General features: G+C 39.0%; 1 protein-coding gene across 1 annotated transcript in view; it reads right to left on the bottom strand.

Annotated features, from left to right (window-relative positions):
- Positions 1 to 260: 260 nt before the first annotated feature.
- Positions 261 to 17220, bottom strand: part of LOC145537959 (uncharacterized) — a 475282-nt gene continuing 458322 nt past the window's right edge. The window contains exons 10-11 of the mRNA XM_081569004.1: positions 6740 to 6858; positions 261 to 1971 (exon numbers count right to left, since the gene is read on the bottom strand). The gene's annotated coding sequence lies outside the window, so the exon portion shown is untranslated. The remainder of the gene's footprint in view (positions 1972 to 6739; positions 6859 to 17220) is intronic.

The following is a 17220-nucleotide window of genomic DNA, read 5'->3' as shown; positions in this document are numbered from 1 at the left end:
TTAGTTGCTCTAGAGCATGTGGGATCTTCCCGGAACACGGATCGAACCTGTGTTCCCTGCATTGGTAGGTGGATTCTTAACCACTGGACAACCAGGGAAGTCCTGAACTTTAAAATAAATGTGTAAAGTAGATGGAGACATTTATGCCACAGAAGACTGGAACACTACCAAGTAGAATTGTCCCAGGCACCCAGTGAGAAGTATCTTTTAGGGAATCAGATCAGTTAATGGAAAAATAAGGAAGCCACATAATCTTGGTACATTTAAGAATTTTATTAGTAAGTTGGTGACTTTACCTCATATCCATAGATACATGTGAGCACACATTACAAATATAAAATTGGGCTCATAGCCTATACACCCCTCTAACAGTTCCAAGACAGAAATCCACTGAGGACATTCCTGAAAGGATTTACAAAGAATGACAAGCAAACTCTTGGAAATCTAAGAGCAGGGGCCGGGTTGGGACAGGTTGCTTGCACAAAGGGCTGGACTTCGGATCTGGATCCCAAGCATCTGCCAAGACCACCACAGCAGGAGCTGGAGTCCCTGCTGCAGGGGTGCGCCGACAATTTGGCTGGCTGCTCACCATCTGAATTTTTGCCCCAGTTTCAATTGCTCCGTCTACTTAAGAATTTCTGCTTCCTCATAGTTTCAGTCTACTGCTCCTTATAGCAATTCCTCAATCTTCAACTCTACCCTAGGACCCTTTAACTGAGCTCTCGTTCTTATTGTCTCATAGTTTCTGAGTTTTTAGTACAGGTTTCAAACTTTACCCTGTCCATTTTTCCACCAAGTCCATACAGACAATAGGTTGCTGTCGAGTCTACTGAGTGTTTACTCTTGGATCTGTTTCTCTCCCGAGGCAATCAACAATAGTAGAATGAGGAACCATGTGGTAAAACGAGGCCCTGCTCTCGGTTGCAAGATACCTGGGTGGGGCTATTTCCCTCACAATGTGAATGGCAAGTGTATTAACATTTCCAATATACAGAATCATGATAACATTTTCCCATGTTGTTTAATAAATTAAAATATTTTGTTGATTATAAATAACTGCATAGCTGTCTATCATATGGAAATTCTGTAATTTATGGAATGAATTCCTATTGCAGGACCTTTACATTGTCTTAAGTTATTTTGATAAGACTTTTAAAATAAAATGAAATGAAAACCAGGTTTAAAAATCCCTAAAGCTGACAAAAACCACTTACGCCACTTACACAAAACTTAATCTAGTTTATTTCATGAATATAAGTGAAATGTAACTTAGGTTATTTCTTGTCAATGCCTTTGATAATCATAAAACTTAAGTCATCTTCCCCAAATGGTATAAGATAAGCACTATTCACCAATTTCCTGCAGTCTGGAATCCCCCAATAACTGATCATGGGAAAGGCTAAAGAGCATCCTTCTTTGCATTTAGAAGCCATCCTGTAATTCCACGTCTTTGTACTTCACACAAGTTTTGGGAAGCTCCCTGGTCTCGCTTCTCATTCAAAAAGTTATTCATATCAAGTAAAGGTCTTTGAGTTTTCTTTTGACAATACAAACAACACTCCAGTAAAAGTCAAGGAAAGAGATCCTTTAAAGGGTTAGAAACAGGGCTGGCTTCATGGATGTGACCCAGGCCATTGTGTTCAAACGGGCCCTGTGCTTGGTTTAATGTTCTGCCATAACTGTCTTGAAATTAGTAGTAATTTTTGAACGAGAGGCCTCACAGTTTTATTTTGTGCTGGGCTCCTCAAATTATACAGGAGGTCCCAGTTAGAGAATATATGCCACAAGGAGGAAGGGATGAAACAGTGATAAGAATTGAAGAGAGGTCTAGCAGTTGATCAAAACCTGACCAGTATTTCCCCCTTACGCATGTGTAGAAAGATATGATATTAAGGTATATTACCAGACGCATTTGTTCCCCCTGTCCACTTTTGCCTCTTTTCACTCTCCTCGCCTCCACTGGGGTAGCTTCTGGGAAGAGATGACACAAGAGAAATGAAGAATAAACAGGCAATTCTACTGCTGAGTATTCAAATAGGTCTTTGGAAAGACAGCAAAAATAGCTGTCTTGAGATAAAAGGTGTTCTGAGTTGCAAGAGCCTGGATTCTGAATGCTTTAGCACAGAATAATGGCTCTCAAAGAAAATATTCTCAATTCAAGACAGTTTTCCCACCCTCTCAACTATGATAATCCATAAAGAGAGAAGAATCAGAGCACACTTAGACACTTTCATTTTCTGCAGAGGCTCTTGTACCTTGGTCTCCACTGCTGGGGCATGTCCTCAAAAAGATTTGGGGCTCCAAAGAAGAGCCATGCCTCTTTCACTTCCCCTGGGAAACAGAAAGAGGCAGCAATCTTTATGGGTCTCCCCTCAGCAGCATGGTGAGGAAGCAGTAGATATGCTGGAGGAGTGTCTGCTCAGGGGAGCCTGAGACACCCTTGCATGGTCCCCCAAACCCAGGAAGGCCGGGGAAACAGCAGAGTGCTTTCCTGCTTTCCTGAGAGGCCAGTGAAGGGGACAGGCTGCTAATAGAGAGCTGGACCTAAGAGATTTTGTGGTTAGGAGTTTACAGGACACATATGTACCCAAGACCTGAGGCCAGATGGGAAAGAGGTTATTTCAAAGGATGCCATTGAGGGCAGATAGGATCAGGGATCAGAGTCCCTCTGTGATACCTTGTAATTACCTAAATACCCTGAACAGGGTCAAAGTGCATCAGATATCAGGGCAATAGAACATAAAAATAGTAATTAAGTCAGCTGCAGAAAAATGAAATGAATTTTAAAAACCTGCTCTTGTGTCTGAGGTTCTTACTTGCTACACATATTTTTCATAGGTGCAAATATTTGAGATTAGATAGTCCCTTAGAGCTAATCAAACACCTGGAAAAAATGTGATTTAAGAATGAACACTCATCTGTTTGTTTGTTTTCACATTTCACTAATAGTTGAACTGGTGTCTGCCTCCTGAGATACATTCTTTTGTAGAGAAGTTATTTTTCAGACTTGGCATATCTTTAGAAGTGGAACCCTCTCTTTAAATGAAATATGAAGAACCTTGATAAACAAACAATTAGGCGGGGGCCCTCCCTCATTATCTTCCTTTCACCCAGAGATGGTCCTGGAGTCACCCTTCCCCCCACACACAATTATAATCCTAGTGACTTGTGCACACCCTGGAAAACCACCCCTTGTTCAGACTGTTCTGGTTTTGATGGCCTCATAAATAAGAAACAAAATGGTGACTTTGGTCGCACTTGGACAGCTGGTCCTTAGTCTACTTGTCTGTAAAGTGAGCACGATGAACTAGCTCAAAGGTATAACTGTCATTAGAATCTCCAAAAGAGACTTTAAGGCTATCTAAGCCTGCTTCCCCTCCCCCTGCTCAGACTTGTCTGGAGTGGGGCCCAGGAATCTATATTTTTAAAACTACCCCTTCCCCAACCTCATCCTAATATGCAGCCAACACAAGAACATGGAGGAAGATGATCTTTGAGGATTGCTGTTGACAATAAGATTCCATGTACAGGAATTTGGGGAGAAGAGATATCTTCTCACATCTTAACCAGATCTTTAAGCGACTGTAATAATCTGCTGGTTTACCTTAATTTGATATAGCAAAGGAACATTTCATGCAAAGATAGCCTCAATAAAGGACAGAAATGGTATGGACCTAACAGAAGCAGAAGATATTAAGAAGAGGTGGCAAGAATACACAGAAGAACTGTACAAAAAAGATCTTCATGACCCAGATAATCATGACGGTGTGATCACTCACCTAGAGCCAGACATCCTGGAATGTGAAGTCAAGTGGGCCTTAGAAAGCATCACTACGAAAAAAGCTAGTGGAGGTGATGGAATTCCAGTTGAGCTATTTCAAATCCTCAAAGGTGATGCTGTGAAAGTGCTGCACTCGATAATGCCAACAAATATGGAAAACTCAGCAGTGGCCACAGGACTGGAAGAGGTCAGTCTTCGTTCCAATCCCAAAGAAAGGCAATGCCAAAGAATGCTCAAACTACCGCACAATTGCACTCATCTCACATGCTAGTAAAGTAATGCTCAAAATTCTCCAAGCCAGGCTTCAGCAATACGTGAACCGTGAACTTCCAGATGTTCAAGCTGGTTTTAGAAAAGGCAGAGGAACCAGAGATCAAATTGCCAATATCTGCTGGATCACCGAAAAAGAAAGAGAGTTCCAGAAAAACATCTATTTCTGCTTTATTGACTATGCCAAAGCCTTTGACTGTGTGGATCACAATAAACTGTGGAAAATTCTGAAAGAGATGGGAATACCAGACCATCTGACCTGTCTCTTGAGAAACCTGTATGCAGGTCAGGAAGCAACAGTTAGAACTGGACATGGAACAACAGACTGGTTCCAAATAGGAAAAGGAGTACGTCAAGGCTGTATATTGTCACTCTGCTTATTTAACTTATATGCAGACTACATCATGAGATACGCTGGGCTGGAAGAAACACAAGCTGGAATCAAGATTGCTGGGAGAAATATCAATAACCTCAGATATGCGGATGACACCACCCTTATGGCAGAAAGTGAAGAAGAACTAAAGAGCCTCTTGATGAAGGTGAAAGAGGAGAGTGAAAAAGTTGGCTTAAAGCTCAACGTTCAAAAAACTAAGATCATGGCATCTGGTCCCATCACTTCATGGGAAATAGATGGGGAAACAGTGGAAACAGTGTCAGACTTTATTTTCTGGGGCTCCAAAATCACTGCTGATGGTGATTGCAGCCATGAAATTAAAAGACGCTTACTCCTTGGAAGGAAGGTTATGGCCAACCTAGATAGCATATTTAAAAGCAGAGACATTACTTTGCCAACAAAAGTCCGTCTAGTCAAGGCTATGGTTTTTCCAGTGGTCATGCATGGATATGAGAGTTGGATGGTGAAGAAAGCTGAGTGCTGAAGAATTGATGCTTTTGAACTGTGGTGTTGGAGAAGACTCTTTAGAGTCCCTTGAACTGCAAGGAGATCCAATCAATCCATCCTAAAAGAGATCAATCCTGGGTGTTCATTGGAAGGTCTGATGTTGAAGCTGAAACTCCAATACTTTGGCCACCTCATGCGAAGGGTTGACTCATTGGAAAAGACCCTAATGCTGGGTAGGATTGGGGGCGGGAGGAGAAGGGGACGACAGAGGATGAGATGGTTGGATGGCATAACCAACTAGATGGGCATGGGTTTGGGTAGACTCCGGGAGTTGGTGATGGACAGAGAGGCCTGGCGTGCTGCAATTCATGGGGTCGCAAAGAGTCAGACACGACTGAGTGACTGAACTGAACTGAACTTATGAACCAATTGGAAAAAACTCCAGAGGGTGAGAAAGTCTTTTGAGGGCTCAGAAGCAGTAGAAATAATACATTTTCAGTTTCACTGCTGTTAAATCAGACAGTAAAGCAGAACAAATTCTATTCTAAGAAAGTAAGAATTTCTTTCCTGCAAAAAAAGAGTCCTTGAAATAATTATTTGTCCTTGGCTCTTTGGAAAACCATTACTGCCAGATGGGTATAGAAGAAGAATGATTTTTATTCATATGAATGTCAATATTGCCTTCAGGAGGTAGGAATGTTAAAAACAATGTTTGAAAATTTTGGAGCCTAGGTACCATATAATTAAATTAAATCTCAGCTACAATCTTGGCTTCTCTGAGAAAAGTATTATTCTATTTTTGTTAAATATTTAAAAATTAACCCATAAGGAAATGAAAATCATCATTTTAATCTTGCCTCATATTTGTTTAATAATCTCAAATGATTAATTTCCTAATTAAGGAAATGGAATTGATTTTGGAAAGCCATCATGTAGTATTCATGGTTGAAATGTTCAATATTTCATTATGACATTTAGCCCAGTTTAATAAAAATTCTGCAGTTTTCTAGAAGGGCATTCCACAAATGTGTTCTATGGCTGCTGTTAAGAGGTTAACAGAGGTCACACACACAAAATATTTCTATATTAAAGAAGTTTGGGAAACCCCACATACATATATATAAGTTTGGGTTTGCATTTCCATACCCTAATTAAAATTCTTAGAAATTTCCTTTATAGTAGGTGCTTTTACCTCAAGACTATTTATAGACATAGAATAAAAGGCAAAGACAGATTTTTTAAAGCTATTATTCTCAGTCCCACCTCTGTTTATGCAGGGAACATAATAAGGGGAAACCCATTCTAATTCTTGGTTCTCCAAGTGGAGATGTTGACAGGTTATACGGTCATTCTCAGCTGAGATTCCTAACCAGATCAAGGTCTGAGTAGAATGAGGTCCCTCTCAGAATCCTGAGGAGCACAGATGAAAAGATACAACTTGGGGTCAAGTTATTGATTTTTATCCCTTCATCAGGATAAAGTCTGACATGTAATATAGCAGACACCCTGTCCAAAATGGTGGTCACTAGCAACATGGACCTATTTCAATTTAAATGAAATTAATTAAAATTTAATAAAATTTCAAATTCAGTTCCATAGATAAATGCATTTAAAATTTAAATTTAAAATTGTCAATATCACAGATGAACATTTCCATCATCAAAAAAAGTTATACTGGAAACACATGTCTAGAATACTGGTCCCAGCCACTGAACCCTAACTCAAATTCTGTACTCTCCTGTTTGGGGTCTTCCCTGTCCATCTACACAGAGCTCCTTTGTTTTGACAATTGGTTTTTATTTTATATTTCACAATATTTTCTCTCTAGGTACTATTTTAGTACTTACCTTAGTGTTTCAATTTTTTATTTTCATGATTCTGAGAAGCGAGCAGTCTCAGTTGGTGGTTCTTCCTCTTCACTAGGTTCCCTAATGTGACTGCAGTCAGCCAGGAGCTTCACGTGAACCTGGAATGCCCAAGACGATTTCACCTACATGTTGGGCACCTCAGCAAAGAATGACTGGGAGCTGCTGGGGTCTCTCTTCCTCTACTACAATTATGGTTCAATTCTTGTTTTACTTTATAAAAACAAGTGAAAGGAGAAGCTGCCAGAACTCTTAAGTGCAGGGCCTAGAACTTGCCCACCATTGCTTCTGTCACATTTTATAGGTCACAGCAAGTCACAAGGCCAACTGGATTCAAGGGGAGGGAAAACAGTCTTCAATGCTTGATGGGAGATAATCAATTACACTATCCAACCCCCTTTTTGGTCATCACATAAGACAGTTTTTGAAGATAAAAATATAACAGAACTGTATGCTGCTACTGCTGCTGCTGCTACTGCTAAGTCGCTTCAGTCGTGTCCGACTCTGTGCGACCCCATAGACGGCAGCCCACCAGGTTCCGCCATCCCTGGGATTCTCCAGGCAAGAATACTGGAGTGGGTTGCCATTTCCTTCTCCAGTGCATGAAAGTGAAAAGTGAAAGTGAAGTCGCTCAGTCGTGTCCGACTCTTAGCGACCCCGTGGACCGTAGCCTACCAGGCTCCTCCGTCCATGGGATTTTCCAAGCAAGAGTACTGGAGTGGGTTGCCATTGCCTTCTCCGACAGAACTGTATAGTGAATAACAAATAAACTTTTACTTTACAGTGTGTAGAAATATATAGTCATAAATAATATTTCCACAGCATATAGAAACCAGAGGTGAAGTCATTATAACTGCTGTGGTAAGGGTCCTAAGTGCCACAACTAAGACTGGGTGCAGCCAAATAAACAAACAAATAAATATTAAAAAAAAACAACCCAAAACTATTGTGGTAAGAAAGGTTACAGGTGAGGAGGAGTGTGAAATGATTTTCCTTCAAACCCATTCCTTGCCTTAGAGAGTCACAGTGCTCTTGAATGTACTAAAAAATCTGAGCTGTCCTGAAGAAAAGAAGCTGGTTTGCAAAGAGAATCTGGACTTATCTCCCTTCATATTTACCCATCATGGGATGATTCCCCACTTTCCTTTGAGAAGCTTAACAGAAATTCTCAGTTGGGCAGTTCATAAGTAAAAGAAATATGTGATGCTAGAACACATTCATAAGTTAAAGATGCAATTGAAAACCAAGACTTCATATTATACAAATAATATTTTCCACAATTAGAATTAGTAACTTCCAGAATGTGTATGTGGAGATAGGTAAGGGTTGAGAGTACTGTAAACTTGTGAGAATATACATTTAAATGACATTAGATGGCATTTTAACAATACTTATCAAAATTAGAAGGCATACCATTGAAGACAACATATTTACTTACAGGAATTTACCCTCATCCCAATAAATCCTTAGTCAGATCACTCCCTTAACACACTCCATGTATTTAACAACCTTTTTGTCTCTTGAAGAGAAAGAGAAATATGAAACTGTGAGATAACAATTGTTCACAAATAAGATGTATAGGTAAGAACATGCTTCTTTCTTAGCAAAAAAAATTTCATGTTATTGCCACAGATTGGCTGGGTAAAGACTGCAGAGTTTGTGGAAAATCTCTGTTCAGTAAATATATCCAGAATGTTGAATTATTACTTTAACAATTAGGATGAGGGAGTTGGGATACCCCCAATGATTTCTACCTCAGAGAAGATAATTAAAAGAATCAAAATTTACATGCCCTTTAAAGATGTCATTCACTTGGAGGCAAAACCCTCCATGATCATCTTAGCAAGACACAGTGAGTCCAGACAGCTCAGATATTTAAAAGAATTCTGCTCACTGGCAGCAGAGTGAAGTCAATGTGGGAATATATGAATATCAACTAAATTTGCTTTGAGTAGAGAGTAAAGGTGCTATATAGTAACTGTTTTTAACTGACTTCTGGGTCTCTTGGATCCCTTGAAATTTATGTCTCATTACTTATTATAACCAAAATTAGGACATGCTTAGAAGGTAACCTTGATTTTCAAGCACCTCATTCAATTTTACAGTGATAGACTTTATTTTCTTGGGCTCCAAAATCACTGCAGATGGTGATCGCAGCCATAAAATTAAAAGACGCTTACTCCTTGGAAGAAAAGCTATGACCAACCTAGACAGCATATTAAAAAAGAGAGACATTACTTTGCTGACAGGTCCATCTAGTCAAAGCCATGGTTTTTCCAGTAGTCATGTATGGATGTGAGAGTTAGGACTGTAAAGAAAGCTGAGCGCCAAAGAATTGATGCTTTTGAACTGTGGTGTTGGAGAAGATTCTTGAGAGTCTTTGGAACGCAAGGAGATCAAACCAGTCAATCCTAAAGGAAATCAACCCTGACTATTCAGTCCTTCCAGACTGATCCTAAAGCTGAAGCTCTAATAGTTTGGCCACCTGATGTGAAGAACTGACTCACTGGAAAAGACCCTGATGCTGGGAAAGATTGAAGCCAAGAGAAGAAGGGGACGACAGAGGGTGAGATGGTTGGATGGCATCACTGACTCAATGGACATGAGTATCAGCAAGCTCTGGGAGTTGGTGATGCACAGGGAAGCCTGGTGTGCTGCAGTCCATGGGATCACAAAGAGTTAGACACAAATGAATGACTGAACTGACTGAACTGAATCCAATTTGACAGATACATAAGTATGCAAAGATATCCATACAGCATTGATCATTGCAGAATGTTAGTCACTCAGTCTTGTCCAACTCTTTGCAAACCCATAGACTGTAGCCTGCCAGGCTCTTCCATCCATGTAGTTCTCCAGGAAAGAACACTGGAGTGGACTGCCGTTTCCTTCTCCAGGGGATCTTCCTGACCCAGGGATCAAATCCAGGTCTCCTGCATGGCAGGTACACTCTTTAACACTGAGCCACCAGGGAAGACCATTGCAGGATGGTTTGCAATTTAAAAAAAAAAAAAAAAAGAAGTAATTCTAATAGGGATTGGTTACCTGGATGACATATATCCATACAAAGGAATGTGGATATGTGTAGCCATTAAAATGAAAATATAGGAGCTTCTCTGATGGCTCAGTCATAAAGAATCTGCCAGTCAATTCAGGGGCCATGGGTTTGATAACTGGCCCAGGAAGATCTCACATGCCACAGGACAGCTAAGCCTGTGTGCAACAACTATTGAACCAGAGCTGATGAGCTGCAATTACTGAGCCCACGCGCTGCAACTACTGAAGCCCATGTGCCTAGAGCCTGTGATTTGCAACAAGAGAAACCACTGCAATTAGAAGCCCTTGCACTGCAAATAGAGAGTAGCAACTAGAGTCACACAACTACAGTCTTTGCACAACAGCAAAGACCCAAAAGAGCAATAAATAAATAATGAAAATATAGAACTACATATATATATTTATGTGGAAATATGTGTAAGATATGTTAAGTGAAAAAGGCAAGGGACAGAGAAATTTGCAATATATACATTCATCCAAGCCAAAAAAAAAAAATGTGTGCTTCTGAATATAGATAGAAAATTTCTGATAAGGACTATGTAAGAAACATAACAGTGGTCATGTATAGGAGAGGGCTTCCCAGATGGTGCAGTGGTAAAAGACTGCCTGCCAATGCAGGAGACAGAAGAGACTCGGGTTGATCCCTGAGTCATGAAGATCCCCTGCAGAAGGAAATGCCAACTTGTTCTAGTATTCTGACCTGGAAACTTCTATAGACATAGAAGCCTGACAGGCTACAGTCCATGAGGTTGCAAAGAGTCAGAAACGACTGAGTGACTGAGCACATATCTATAGGAAGGCCATGGGATGTTAATAGGGGAATTAACTATACTTTTCTTATTATTTGATCTTAAAAAATAATACAAGCAAACATCCTTTTATAATTTTTAAAAAATAATTAAATGGAAAATAAAATAATTATCAAGGAAAGGAAAAAAAATTAGCATGTTCTAAAACAATCCCATATGAATGTAGTTAAATGATCATTTTAATCTGAAGCACATGGCAGTCAATAGTTTTATGATACAGGAAAGAATATAGGGTTTGGAGCCAGATGGATCTATGATTAAATCCCAGCTGTTGGACTCAATTGAGCAACTAAACAACAACAGCCAGCACTTAGAGTAGAGCTTTGGACAGGTCATTTACACTTTCAGAAACTCAGTTTTCACATCTGTCAAATGAATATAACCATGCCTTCCTTACAAGGACATATATAAGGAAATTTGTCATAGGAACTGGCTCACGCAGTTATGGAAGCCAAGATGGCCCATGATATGCTGTCTGTAAACTGGAGAACCAGGTAAGTTGGAGGTATAATTCAGTCCAAGTCAGAAAGCCTGAGAACCAGGGGAGCCCATGGTGTCAGCCCTAATCCAAAGCCAAAGGCCTGAAAACCGGAGGGCCACTAGTGTAAGTCCCAGAGCCCAAAGGCCAGACAACCAGGAGCTCTGATGTCTGAGAGCAAGATATATGGATGGCCAAGCTCAAGAGAGAAAGAGGAAATTCATTTATCCTCCTCCCTTTTGTCCTATTCATGCTCTCAATGGATCAGGTGATGCCCACCCACACTGGTGAGGGACAATCTTCTTAACTCAATCTATGGAATCAAATGCTAATCTCTTCCAGAAACACCCTCACAGACATATTTCAGAATAATGTTTTATTAGCTACGTAGGCATCTTTCAGCCCAGTCAGGTTGACACATAAAATTAACCATTACATGAGTTTTCTGATTTCACTCTGAAAATATTCCTACCCACCCATGACTGCATTTCTATTTTTTTTTCCAAAAATACTTGTTGGCTCATGTTTAGAAAAAGATAGAACAAAAAATCATCTATTAGTGGTTTAAAAAAAAAATGTAATCTGTGTCTATGTTTGACTAAAGGCCTGTGACAAACTTCCAAGCCAACTTTCCATGGGAAGCCAAGCAGCTCTATTTGTTGAGCATGTGATAAATCGTATCCTTATCAATCATGTCTCTATGATATCTTCATGAGTAACAAGAGACCTTTGTTATAAAAATCTTAAAGGAAATATATTTCTCAGTCTTCTCAGTTTATTCTAAGAGCAAATTCTTTTTTTAATATTTAATACTTATTTGGCTGTCCCAGGTCTTAGTTGTCGCACATGGGATCTTTAGTGGCAGCATGTGAACCCTTAGTTGTGGCATGTGGGATCTAGTTCCCTGACCAGGGATTGAACCTGGGCCCCCTGCTTTGGGTGCAAGGAGTCTTAGCCACTGTACCACCAGGGAAGTCCCTATAAGCAAATTCTATAAAATGTAAAACAGCCCACAATCCTTTTAGCCTGTATTGCTAGTAGATATTACTACATCCAACTTAACATCATCCAATGCACAGCCTATGTTCAAATGTCCCTGGTTTCTTAAAATACCCCCAGGTGTGGATGTGTTTGGTGGTGAAAGTAAAGTCCAATGTTGTAAAGAACAATGCTGCATAAGAACCTGGAATGTTAGGTCCATGAATCAAGGTAAATTAGATGTGGTCAAACAGGAGATAGCAAAGTGGATAAGGACATTTTAGGAATCAGCGAACTAAAATGGATGAATTTAATTTAGATGACCATTATATCTACTACTATGGGCAAGAATCCCTTAGAAGAAATGGAGTAACCCTCATAGTCAACAGGAGTCTAAAATGCAGTACTTCAGCGCAATCTCAAAAACAACAGAATGATCTCTGTTCATCTCCAAGGCAAACCATTCAACATCACAGTAATCCAAGTCTGTGCCCCAACCACTAATGCCAAAGAAGCAGAAGTTGAATGATTCTATGAAGACCTACAAGAACTTTCAGAACTAACACCAAAAAAAAGAGATGTTCTTTTCATCACAGGGGACTGGAATGCAAAAGTACGATGTCAAGAGATACCTGGAGTGACAGGCAAGTTTGGCCTTGGAGTACAAAATGTAGCAGGGCAAAGGCTAACAGAGTTTTGCCTAAAGAACACACTGGTCACAGCAAACACCATCTTTTAAGAACACAACAGATGTCTCTACATATGGACATTGCCAGATGGTCAATACCAAAATCAAATTGCGGCAGAAGATGGAGAAGCTTTATACAGTCAGCAAAAACAAGACCTGGAGCTGACTGTGGCTCAGATCATGAGCTCTTTATTGCAAAATTTGGGCTCAAATTGAAGAAAGGAGGGAAAATCACTAGGATGTTCAGATATGACCTAAGTCAAATCCTTATTATTATACAGTGGAGGTGATGAATTGATTCAAGGGATTAGATCTGGTAGACAGAGTGCCTGAAGAACTATGGACAGAGGTTCATAACATTGTACAGGAGGTGGTAAAAAAAACCATCCCCAAGGAAAAGAAATGCATAAAGGCAAAGTGGTTGTCTGAGGAGGCCTGACAAATAGTTGAGAAAAGAAGAAAAGTAAAAGGCAAAAGAGAAAGGGAAAGATATACCCAACTGATTGCAGAGTTACAGAGAACGGCAAAGAGAGATAAGAAAGGCTTCTAAAAAAAAAAAAAAAAAAGAAAGGCTTCTAAAGTAAACAATGCAAAGAAATAGAGAAAAACAATAGAATGGGAAAGACTAGTGATCTCTTCAAGAAAATTAGAGATACCAGGGGAACACTTCATGCAAAGATGGGCACAATAAAGGACAGAAATGGCAAGGACCTAACAGAAGCAGAAGATATTAAGAAGAGTTGGCAAGAATACACAGAAGAACTGTACAAAAAAGACCTTAATGACTCAGATAACCATGATGGTGTAGTCTTTCACCCAGACAGACATTCTAGAGTGTGAAGTCAAGTAGGCCTTAGGAAGTATTACTACCAGCAAAGCTAGTGGAGGTGATGGAATTCCAGCTGAACTATTTCAAATTCTAAGAGATGATGCTGTTAAAGTGCTGGACTCAATCAGCCAGCAAATCTGGAGAATTCAGCAGTAGCCATAGGGCTGGAAGAGGTCAGTTTTCATTCCAATCCCGAAGAAAGACAATGCCAAAAAATGTTTAGATTACTGAACAAGTGCACTCATTTCACATGTTAGCAAAGTTATGCACGAAATTCTTCAAGCAGTTTCAGCAGTATGTGAATCAAGAACTTACAGCTGTACAAGCTAGATTTAGAAAAGGCAGAAGAACCAGAGATCAAATTGCCAACATCCTCTGGATCATAGAAAAAGCAAGGAAAATTTTAAAAAATCTACTTCTGCTTCATTGACTACATTGAAGCTTTTGACTGTGTGGATCACAACAAACTGTGGAAAATTCTTAAAGAGATGCCCACCTTGCCTGCCCCCTAGAAACCTGTATGCAGAACAAGAAGCAACAGTTAGTACTGGACAGACTGGTTCAAAACTGGGAAAGGAGTACATCAAGGCTGTATTTTGTCACCCTGCTTATTTAACTTATATGCAGAGTACATCATGAGAAATGCTGGGCTGGATGAATTACAAGCTGGAATCAAGGTTGTTGGGAGAAATATCAACAATCTCAGATATGCAGATGACACCACTTTAATGGAAAAAAAAAATGAAGAGGAACTAAAGAGCCTCTTGATGAAGGTGAAAGAGGAGAGTGAAAAAGTTGGCTTAAAACTCAACATTCAAAAAACTAAGATCATGGCATCTGGTCCCATCACTTCATGTCAAACAGATGGGAAAAAGTGGAAAGAGTGACAGATTTTATTTTCTTGGGCTCCAAAATCTCTGCAGATAGGGGCTGCTCCTTGTAAGAAAAGCTATGACAGACATATACAGGGTATTAAAAAGCTGAGACATCACTTCACTGATAAAGGTTCATATACTCAAAGCTATGGTTTTTCCAGTAGTCATGTATGGATGTGAGAGTTGGACCATAAAGAAGGCTAAGTGCTGAAAAATTGATGCTTTCAAATTATGGTGCTGGAGAAGACTCTTGAGGGTCCCTTGGAAAGCAAGGAGATCAAACCAGTCAATCTTAAAGAAAATCAGTCCTGAATATTCATTGGAAAGACTGATGCTGAAGCTGATGCTCCAATATTTGGCTACCTAATGCGAAGAGCCAATTCACTGGAAAAGACCCTGATGGTGGGGAAGATTGAGGGCAAGAGGAGAAGCGGGTGACAGAGGATGAGATGGTTGGATGGCATCACTGACACAATGGACATGAGTTTGAGCAAACTCTGGGAGAGAGTGAAGGACAGGGAAGCCTTGTGTGCTGAAGCCCATGGGGTTGCAAAGAGATGGACACGGCTTGGTGACTGAACAACAACAACAGCCTATGTTCAAATGTCCTTGGTGTCTTAAAATACATTTTCCTATCACATTACAAACAAGTTCTGCATAATATATTTGGCTATAAGTCTCTTAAATATAGAAAGCAAAACTTATAGACCTAAAAGTAGGAATATCCAAGTCTACAAAGATAGTGGGAGAATTTATATACTTTTTTGTTAGGTGACAAAACAAGCAGTCAAAAATTCATCTTTGATAATGTTGGTGGGAATGTAGATTGCTATAGCCATTCTGGAAAACAATTCCTCAAAGAATTAATAATTCTTTGATCCAGAAATCCCACTCTTGTGTATATTCAAAGGAAAGGAAATTACAAGCGATATCTGCACTCCCATCTTTATTGCAGCATTCCTACACTAAGCCAAAATATGAAAGCAACCTATATGTCCATCAATGAATGTATGGATAAAGAAGATGTGTATATACAATGGAATCTTATTCATCATGAGAACAAAGGAAATACTACAATTTGTGACAACATGGATGAATCTAGAGGGCATTTTGCTAAGTAAAATATGCCAGACAGAGAAAGACAAATAATATATGGTATCACTTTATATGTGGAATCTAAAAAAATCAAACTTATAAGAGACAGTGGGTAGAGTAGTGTTTGCCAGGAGCTGGGGATGGGAGAAATGAGGATATCTTGATCCAATGACACACATCCATTTATAAGATGAATAAAATCTGAGGATCTAAATATATAGCATAGTGACTATAGTTGACAATACTATATCATATAATTGAAATCGGCTGAGATTGTAGATCTTAGGCATTCTCACCAAAAAAAAATTCAGGTGAAAATATCATTAAAGGTAAAGAAGAATTGACCTAACGGACATAGGCAGAACACTCTACGTGACAGTGAGATAATTCACCTTCTTCCAGGTGTACATGGAACAAACCTTAATTAATCCCATGCTGGATCATAAAGCAAGCCTCTACAAATTTGATAAGACTAAAATTGATCATGGCAGGATTAAACTAGAAATCAATAATATGAAGAAAACTAGAAAATAACAATTTCTGGAGATTAATCACATACACTTATATAATTTATGAGTCAAAGATGTCACAATGGAAGCATCTGAAACATAATAATAAGGGAGAATAACAAACTTGGGAAGGTGATTTCTTGAACTGGGAACAAAAAGCATTAATTTATAATGGAAGCATTGTAAAACTGAGCTACATTAAAATTACACATTAAATAAGTAGTTTCTTAAGGGAAGAGGGTAAAGTTAGTGAATTAGAAGGAATACAAAGAAAAATTCTTAAGGGGTGGGGTTGGTAATGTTCTATTCCTTGATTTGGTTAGTATTTATATGAGCATATTCACCTGTGTTAATTCATCAAGCCATAAATTTATGACAGACTCTTTTCTGTATGTATATGAGTATTTGCCAAAAATTATCGTAAAACATAAAGTTCTTAAGCATAAAAATAACTCTCTAAAAAGCAACTCCCTTAAAGATTAAAAAATGTAAAACTAAAACTAGATAAAAGTCTAAAGGCAACTTAAAGACTTACTCTGTATTAAAAGATTAGGATTCAATAATGTTATGTCAAAGATATTGATAGGATATTCTCCATTTAAAATTTTATGTGGAGAAGCCATGACCTAAAATGAACATGGATAACCTTTTTCACTTAATTTTTTTATTGTGGAAAAATGCACATAGAAGTATATGTAGGGAGATCACATCAAAACCTATGAAACATTGCAGCAAAAGCTATACTAAAAACTGAAAGTTTTACCTTTAACTGCTTGTATCATTAAGGAAAAAATAACAAAAAAAGGATGCATTTTTAGTATATCTCTTAACATTGGAAAAAATCAATAAAATATACTGAAAGAACTAGAAATATGGAATTTAAAGATAGATAAGAAAGTTAATAAATGTAAAGCAAAAAAAAAGAAAGATAATAGTGCTCTCAAAATATAGAAGAGTAACAAAATTAAACACTTCTTGAGTCTGATCAAGAAAAAATAGAGTAGTCCCCAAGGGTCTTTCAGCCAATCACCCTGGGACGTGGCTCCTCTCACCAGTGGGCAGAACCAGCCCTCGGTCCTCCAAGCTGCAAAACCAGCCATGCCAGGAACTGGACCAGCCTAGTAGTGGGCCAGAACCAGCCAAGG

The sequence above is a fragment of the Giraffa tippelskirchi genome, chromosome 2 (genome assembly GCF_054371585.1).
Source record: "Giraffa tippelskirchi isolate mGirTip1 chromosome 2, T2T-mGirTip1v1.2.pri, whole genome shotgun sequence".
Classification (NCBI taxonomy): domain Eukaryota; kingdom Metazoa; phylum Chordata; class Mammalia; order Artiodactyla; family Giraffidae; genus Giraffa; species Giraffa tippelskirchi.
The sequence above is the reverse complement of the archived record's forward strand: the minus strand, read 5'-3'. Positions and strand labels throughout refer to the sequence as shown.